This window comes from Aegilops tauschii, chromosome 4, assembly GCF_002575655.3.
Source record: "Aegilops tauschii subsp. strangulata cultivar AL8/78 chromosome 4, Aet v6.0, whole genome shotgun sequence".
NCBI classification, from domain to species: domain Eukaryota; kingdom Viridiplantae; phylum Streptophyta; class Magnoliopsida; order Poales; family Poaceae; genus Aegilops; species Aegilops tauschii.
The window spans coordinates 276,968,925-276,977,546 of record NC_053038.3 but is presented as its reverse complement, the minus strand read 5'-3'; the positions used below and the strand labels follow the sequence as shown (position 1 = coordinate 276,977,546).

Sequence of the window (8,622 nt, the reverse complement as noted above, 5' to 3'; positions counted from 1 at the left end):
TTTTGTGATTGCCTGATTTTTAATTTGAATTCGAATTGGTTTTGAACTAACGCGAGATTAGTAACAGTAATCGTGGTGACGTGGCATCATTAGCAGAGGTTCACTGCAGCTTAAGTATCCGGGCGTCACAGTTGGGGGCGTGCCCTACTCCCTCGGGGCGCCCTCCACCCTTGTGGCCGCCTCGTGGCTCTTCTGACTTGCACTCCAAGTCTCCTGGGTGTCTTCTAGTCCAAGAAAAATCACCGAGAAAGTTTTATTCCGTTTGGACTCCGTTTGGTATTCCTTTTCTACGAAACTCTAAGACAAGGAAAAATAGGAACTGGCACTGGGCTCTAGGTTAATATGTTAGTCATAAAAATCATATAAAATAGCATATTAATGCATATAAAACATCCAAAACAGATAATATAATAGCATGGAACAATAAAAAATTATAGATACGTTGGAGACGTATCAGGGACCAAGAGCAAGAGCAGAGCAGCAGCGTGAGGGAGAGCCAAAGCAACAGCAGCAATGCCAGTGAGAGCCGGAGCAGCAGCAACAGCTCCTACTGATTTCGCCGTCGCCGTTGTGGGAGAGACGCCATGGAGGAAGTGGCCAACGCCGTCGTAGATGGAGTCGCGCCATGGTGGCTCGGGACCGAGCACCGGCAGCACCGTGAGATCGAATACCGAAGAAAATGTAGCAATTAGTGTAGAACCTCTTTGGTGGTGCCGGTTAGGACTGAGCTTCATCCGTGGAATCGGTGATGTTGCTGCTCTTCTGGTGGTACAGGTGAAGACGACGGTGTTGGAATGGAGGTGGCACGATAGACGAGGCAAACGTCCGGGCAGCTCCTTGGACGTGGAGGACGGGGTGGCTGAACCGGTGGGACGATGAGATCGATGATGGATTCTCATCCGGTGTGGTGGATGAGGGACGTCGAGTTGTTGTGGTGCACAATGACATCGGGGAAGAGGCTCTGGCTGGGTGGTGGACAGAGGAGGGTGTGGGGCTTCATGGGTTTTCGTGGCCTCGGTGTATGAATGGGGGGGAGGGGATAGGAGGGGGAACCATGGCTTAGAGACGCGCTTGTCGGAAAGGTGGGGTAAGTTATGAAAGTACCCCCACTGATTTGAACTAGGCGGTTCTTTCGTTTTAAGGGTATCACGGGAATTTCGCATGTTGGGATTTCGCAGGTGGTGGGAGTTTTCGCGCGCATTGTAGTTTTGGGATAGCAAGGCGCGGGTTTGGATGGAGGGAGTTTTTGGAGCATAACGAGACAATGAGATATCTTAAAATTTCGGGATAACAAGGCACGGGTTGAGGAGGTGGGAGTTTCGCAGCACGATAGACAGTGATTCCAGCTTGAAATTTCGGCATAACAAGGCGCGGCTTGAAATTTCGGGAGAACAAGCTTATCGTGTACAAAAAAACAAAAAAGACAATTCGCACCCCATTAGAGAGAGCCATGTCCCGTTTTACTATATTATTACCAGAAATACCATTCGAAAACAACAAAAAAACTAAAAAAAATCGGGACAACAAGCATAACATGTACAATTCCAAATCAACTTGCACTTCCCTCAACAATAAAAAAACATTTCCTACTATCTAGAATATGGACTAAATTTGAGTACATTTTCCCTATTTGAATGGGATTGTACTTGGGTTAGTTATACAACCATCTAAATATTATCTTCACAACACATGACATGAATATGAGAGTAGGAAATTCCCATATAAATATGAAATACATGTACATACGATCTCGAATTCAAATAAATGTATCTATTTTATGTTGAATTCAAATCATAGTACATGTATTCTCTAGCTAGATGTTCGGAATCTAAACCATGTATGACACTGTACAATGTGTTTAACACGCACAACACACATAGCCATTTTGATATGTGCTGCGAAATCCACCCATCATCTCCAATTTGAATAGTGTGTCCATGTATGGATGCAATCTCGCCAAACAATGCCTGCCATCGGTATCTCAAATTCAAATCAGTTTGACCATCACTGGTACAGCGAGGTGCTATACAAACGGTTTTTAACCCCTTTCCGCGACAGCATTTGGAACTGTCGCCGAGTGAGTGTGTGCGATTGGGGGTCCTTCCCACACGACCCAGAAACCATCGGGGATAGGCCGTCCTGGCACACACGCTCGGCAAAATGAGGTCGTGTGTGACGGGCGAGCGATCAAATAAGTACAGTTGTGCTAAAAAATGCAATTATACAGGCCAATCGTTTCCGGTCGTCAGTACATCCCACATAGTCAGTCTCGGCTAAACGTTTCCATTTGTACGCACGTTCCACACAGTCAATCCAAGGAATATGTTTCCGTTAATATGTACATCCCACACAGTTAATCCAAGAAGTATGTTTCCGTTCGTATATACATCCCACACAGTCACTCGAAGGAAAACGTTTCCGTTCGTAGGTACATCACACACAATTTTCCCTATTAAATCATTTGTCATAGCTTTGCCATTGTAGATGGTATTAACAATTTTATCGTTTGCGTTATTGAATGCATCACACACGGTGCGTAGAAGAAACTGTGTGGCAAAGGTTGTCCATCACAGACACTTTTTATGTGGTAAACGTTTGTGCAAGGTGGCCTAATGCAAACGGTTTACAAGTGGATGTCGTGTGTGATTGTTCATTGATCCCACATGGTTTATTCCTAGAAACTGTGTGCGTTGCCTGAGGCAATCGCCCACGGTGTTTTCTCAATAATCGTTTGCAATAGAAAACCCAATTAGCAGGCTAATTGGCATTAGCAAGCTAATTGCCTTATTATTATTAATCCATTTATTAATCTAATTGACATTTCATATTAATCATACAATATATTTCATTTTCATATTAAGGAAGTAGGATTTCATAATTTAAATACATCAGAGTACGAAATCATATAGCTTCAGCACTCAGCTATCCCATTACACAACTGCACCAGCACCAAGTTTCACATGCAACATCTATAACCTTTAAAAATTAGCATCATAGACGGTAAATAGATAGATGGATCTCATCTGGAAAACTGCTGAAGCAGAAGGCGAATATTGAGCCTTCATTGATGTTGAAGGTCATCGCAACTTCAGGCCAGTGCCTATGGATGATTGACCGTCCATCCTTCGTACTCTTAAGGAACACTTCAAAATTGAACCGTGGGTGTTGTATGAACCTTCCTCGCCTCCTGACCGTACAGGTGGTTTGAGAGGTAATCATTAGTGAACTACTTTGGAAAGGCCTGAAGAGAAGGATATGCGTAAATGTCTTCTCTAGATCTGAAATGGCGCAAAGGAATTAAAAAGACGAGGTATAACAGTTAGTACCATCCTGTAGTGAACTGATGTCTTCTTCATTGTGGAGACAAAGATCTTTTTGTTTTTTGTCGCTAATTTCTTTATCGTAACAATCTTTCCGAGTTTCCTGACTTGACTGATATTGATGGACAACTCATTTCCACATATGCAAAAAGGGTCAAACAGTGGGTCAAAACCTCCGACAGCAGGACCTACATGTGCAAGATCAAATTGCTAAAACGTAATATTTAAAATAAGAAGTGGAAATTTGTGTTATTAACTGGAACCAGGCTTAATATTTAAAAACCAGCAAACATAGTCATTCAAACTTGTATTGTGCAGGTCTAAGTACACTTGTTATTGGCATTGTTTGGATCCATGGGTTAGAGTTAGTTTGAGCTAGTTTGGGCTCAAATAGCCCTAAAGTAGCCAAACACGAGGGCTAGTTTGAGCTAGTTACGTCTGACCCACCCAAAATAACTATCCCACCCAAGAGGTGCTGATTGGGGCTAGTTCTCGTAGTGCATTTATTGTCAATCTAACAGTGTCATCCAAAAACCTCTTTGGCTAGAGTTAGTCATTGTTGAGTATCATTGTTATTTAGGAAACATAGGATAGCGTAGAATTTATTCTACCTTGACTTGTACTCCAAGATGACCATGTCATCCTATATATGCCCATTAGGCTCAAGCAATACAATCAACTATTCCACCAATCTCTCTCTCTCTCCCTTTTAACTGCCACGAACTATTCCACCAATACATCAAACTTCATACATGAGAACAACATCCGACTACGGATGAAACACAAACAGAAGCTCAACGACATCCACCCTGCTAGCCCGGGCTGCCGACCAGGAACCTAACCCTCGATCGAAGAAGAAGCGGAACAGGAACTCCAAAACAAACACACATCGCTCTCGCTTCATGAACATCACATTACCTGTACCTGCAACTGTTGGTGTAGTAATCCGTGAGCCACGTGGACTCAGCAATCCCATTACCATGGGTATCAAGACTAGCAAAGCTTAATGGGTACGAAAAGGGTAAGTGGTGAGGTTGCAACAGTGACTAAGCAAAGTATGGTTGCTAACTTACGAATACAAGAGTAAGATGAGAAACTACACAAACGGTCGCCATCTAGTAACGGTCAGTAAGTGATCCTAAACTACTTACATTCAAACATAACCCAACCATGTTCTCCTCTCGAACTTCCCCGAAAAGAGACAGTCACGGTTACACACGTGGTTGGTGTATTTCAATTGAGTTTACATCAAGTTCACTACAACCGGATATTAACAAATTCCCATCTGCCACATAACCGCGGGCACGACTTTCGAAAGTTTAAAACCTGCAGGCGTGTCCCAACTTAGCCCATGAGAAGCTCACGATCCGCGGAGACAATCCTCCATCATAGGACACCCAATCAAACTCGGAATCCCAATGCACAAGACATTTCGACAATGGTAAGACAAAACCAACAAGACCACCCGGTGCACCGATACCCTGATAGGAGCCGCACGTATCTCATTCTCAGGACAACACCGTCTATGCAAAGTGAACGGTAGCCAAAAATACCATCGAGCTGCCCCAGGGTGGCACCGCCTACTGCTAGGTAGGTGGACAAACACTCATGAGGAGCACTGGCCCGGGGGGTTTATTAAGAGACCTTGGGTGCCGGCGGGTCCCTATGCAAGTTTTAGTTGTTATTAGGCAAATGGTAAAACCAATGTTGGGCCTTGCTAGAAGAGTTTTATTCAAAGCAAACTATCAAGAGGGTCCCATACCCCTCACTACATTAGGGACGCAAAATCAAGGAACATAACACTGGTATGATGGTAACTAGGGCGGCAAGAGTGGAACAAAACACCAGGCATAGGGCCGAGCCTTCCACCCTTTACCACGTATATATGTGCATTACTTAAAATAAGAGATATTGTGATATCCCAACATATCCATGTTCCAACATGGAACAACCTGTAATTGCACCTGCAACTAGCAACGCTATAAGAGGGGCTGAGCAAAGCGGTAACATAGCCAAACAACGGTTTGCTAGGAAGGGTGAAAAGGTTAGAGGCTATTATGTCAATTTGGGAGGCTTGATAAACAAGTGATAGGTAGCGCGACATAGCGATAGCATCGAGAAAACTAGCATAGCAAAGATAGTAGTGAGATCCAAGGTGACGGTCATCTTGCCTGAAATCCCGCTAGGAAGAAGAACAAGTCCATGAGGAAGACGAACCCGCGTAGTCGAACGAATCCTCACAATCGCAACGTAACCGGAACTATGAAGGAGAAGCGCAACCGGAAAGAAGCAAACATCACGGTAAACCAACAAGCATAAACATGGCATGATGCACAACCAAGTATGATGCATGTCTGGTTTAATGAGGTATGACATGGCAAAGGGCAACAAGGAAAACTACAAATTAAGTGAAGCTCAATATGCAACGAGTTGCATATTGATGAAACCCCACAACAATTATTTGGTTCTCTCTCGTTTAATCTACTCAACAATATTAAATGTTGGTTAACATGGAAAGAGGGGAAACATAAGTAAACTAACTATTTAGGCAAGTTTAAATGGGGCCGGAAACAACAAATGACAATTCCAGAAGATCCCCATATGCATTTTTGGATTTGGTACTGTTATGACCTAAAGCATATTTTAGAGTTGTTAAACATGCAAAGTAAGGACACTATGTTAATCTAAGCATTTTTCTACCACATTTACATATAAAGTTTATTTAATTCCGAACAACGGTTACTTAGTTATGAAATAAACCATTTTAGCATGACATTGTTGCAAATTTAAATAAACATCAAGTTAAAACATGTTTAACATGGATGCAAGTTGAATATTATGAAACTACATAAAATTCTACTCATTTTACATATATGAGTCATTTTAATATGATGCACGATTGTTGACTTATTAATGCATGAAAATGGAAGGTTTTTTCTACAAAACAGGTAAATCCTGGATAATAGCTAAATTTGCAGAGCCGAAAAATATATGACATGAGTCGAATCTGATGCAAATCAGGCGAACAACAGTGGGCGCAACATAGCTAAAAAATGTCCGAGCGGGGCATAGCGAAGGTGTGCTCACCTTGGGCCAAACGGGCCAGAAGTGGAGCGGGCTGAGCACGGCTGGGCCAGATCTGGAGGCCAACAGGCGACCCACGCGCGAGGTGGGCGTAGTCAACGCACAGTCGAGCGCTGTGGCGCGTGGCTCGACCTGAAGCAGGGGATGCAAGGGAAGCAGGGCGACAACGGCACTGAAGATGGAGGGGCGGCCATGGTGCGGCTCCCGACGACGAGGACAAGGCGAGGAGGGGCGGATCCAGGCAGCCGTCCATGGCGTCTTGGTCCTGCGCAGAGAGAGAGAGGGTTGAGAGAGAGGACTAGCGAAAAAAGGGATAGGAGGAAAGGAGGAAGGAGAAGGAGCAGAACAGGGACAGGAGCCGGTGCTCATCTGCTGGCTCTGGTGAGCTGCGGCTTGCTCGGGGACAGAAGGACAGGCGCCACGGGAGGAGTTGGATGCTCGGGGTTCCTGGTGCTGCTCAACAGCGGGAGGATGGAGAGGACGGAGCAAGGCGGCGGCAAGCTCCTGTCTATGGCAACAGATGAGTGAGAGAGGATTGAGAGAAAAGAAACCAGGGAAGGAGAAGAAGAGAGAGAGGGGCGCGAGGGAGGAGGCCGGCCTGGGTCAGTGGCGGCGCACGAGGAGGTCCTGTTGGCACTGCGGCTCATCGCCGGCGGGGACTACTTGCTCGATCCGCTCGGGGATCGAAGCAGGAGGAGGGGGTCGGGCAGGTGGTTGGATGGGGAATTGAGGGAGGCAGTGGATCGATGGATTGGTAGCTTGTGGTTGGCCCGATCTGGAAAACGAGGAGGATGGTGGCAGCTTCGCTTGGTGGTTGGATCGGGAGGGGATCCCAAGGAGGATGGTGGTGCATGATGGGATGGATGGAACATCTACCTAAAATTTAGGGTTTGGTCTGATTTGATTAGGGGCTGCCTACTATATATAGTAGGTGGCTGATATGAGAGAGGATTTGAGCCCTTACAGTTTGATCGGACGGCTTCGGGTGGTCTAAACAACGAACCGATGATGTTTAGGGTATCTTGGGATTGTTTCGGAACCACTGGTCATGACCGGACGATTCAACTTCAGGGAAGTTTCGGACATGCACGCGAAGGGGTCTGTGCAATGTGCAGAGAGGTTGGACATTTAGACGAGAGGGAAGATCGAAGACAATGGGGTCGAACAAAAGGCCATGAAGGAGACAAGAGAGAAGAGAACGGTCCAGTTGGTATGAGAGAATGACAATGGAGGCAACGGAGAGAAACGGGAACTACGAACGTATGCAAGTTTTGAAAAAATGACGGCAACAAAGTGTCGATGCAATGCAAATGATGACATGATGAATGCAACAAACATAATAAACACACGGCAACCACTAAAAAAATGGCAGGCAACTGGGGCATCGGTCTCGGGGCATCAGATGAATGGATCAATGTTGAGCATGATGGGATAGGGATAACTTATTTTAGCGTTGATATTTTGAAAGACATGGTTGCTTGTTGATATGCTTGAATATCTAAATTATTATGCCAAAACTAGACTATTGCTTTGAATCACATAAAAAGTGCAAATGTCCATGCTATAAAGAAAAGAATATGATATGACATGATGAACAACACTCCACATCAAAAATTCTGTTCTTATCACTTACCTACTCGAGGACGAGTGGGAGTTAAGCTTGGGGATGTTGATACGTCTCCAACGTATCTGTAATTTTTTATTGTTCCATGCTGTTTTATTATCAATATTGGATGTTTTATAATCATTTTATAGTCATTTTATATCATTTTTTGGTACTAACCTATTGACATAGTGCCAAGTGCTAGTTGCTGTTTTTTCCATGTTTTTTACATCACAGGAAATCAATATCAGATGAAGTCCAAATGCCATTAAACTCCACGATGATTTCTTATGGGCCAGAAGGAAGGCAATGGGCCCTGCTTGCACCCGGGGGGTAACCCGAGGGGGGCACAACCCACCAGGGCGCGCCAGGAGGCCCAAGTGCGCCCTGGTGGGTTGTGCCCACCTCGGGTGCTCCCCGGACCGCCTCTTTGCTCTATAAATAACCCAAAAATACCAGAATCCTAGGGGAGTCGACGAAATATTCATCCAGCCGCCACAGAGTCTAGAACCACCAAATCCAATCTAGACACCATCTTGGATGGGGTTCACCACCTCCATTGGTGCCTCTCCGATGATGCATGAGTAGTTCCTTTTAGACCTTTGGTCCGTAGTT

General features: G+C 45.0%; 1 long non-coding RNA gene across 1 annotated transcript; it reads right to left on the bottom strand.

The window, feature by feature from the left end:
• Positions 1-2,878: 2,878 nt before the first annotated feature.
• On the bottom strand, positions 2,879-7,268 carry LOC141021505 (uncharacterized). The gene is made up of 3 exons (XR_012182824.1): positions 6,408-7,268; positions 3,327-5,580; positions 2,879-3,241 (listed from the first exon to the last, which is right to left on the bottom strand). It is a non-coding gene; the product is annotated as an uncharacterized lncRNA (long non-coding RNA).
• Between the last annotated feature and the right edge of the window lie 1,354 nt (positions 7,269-8,622).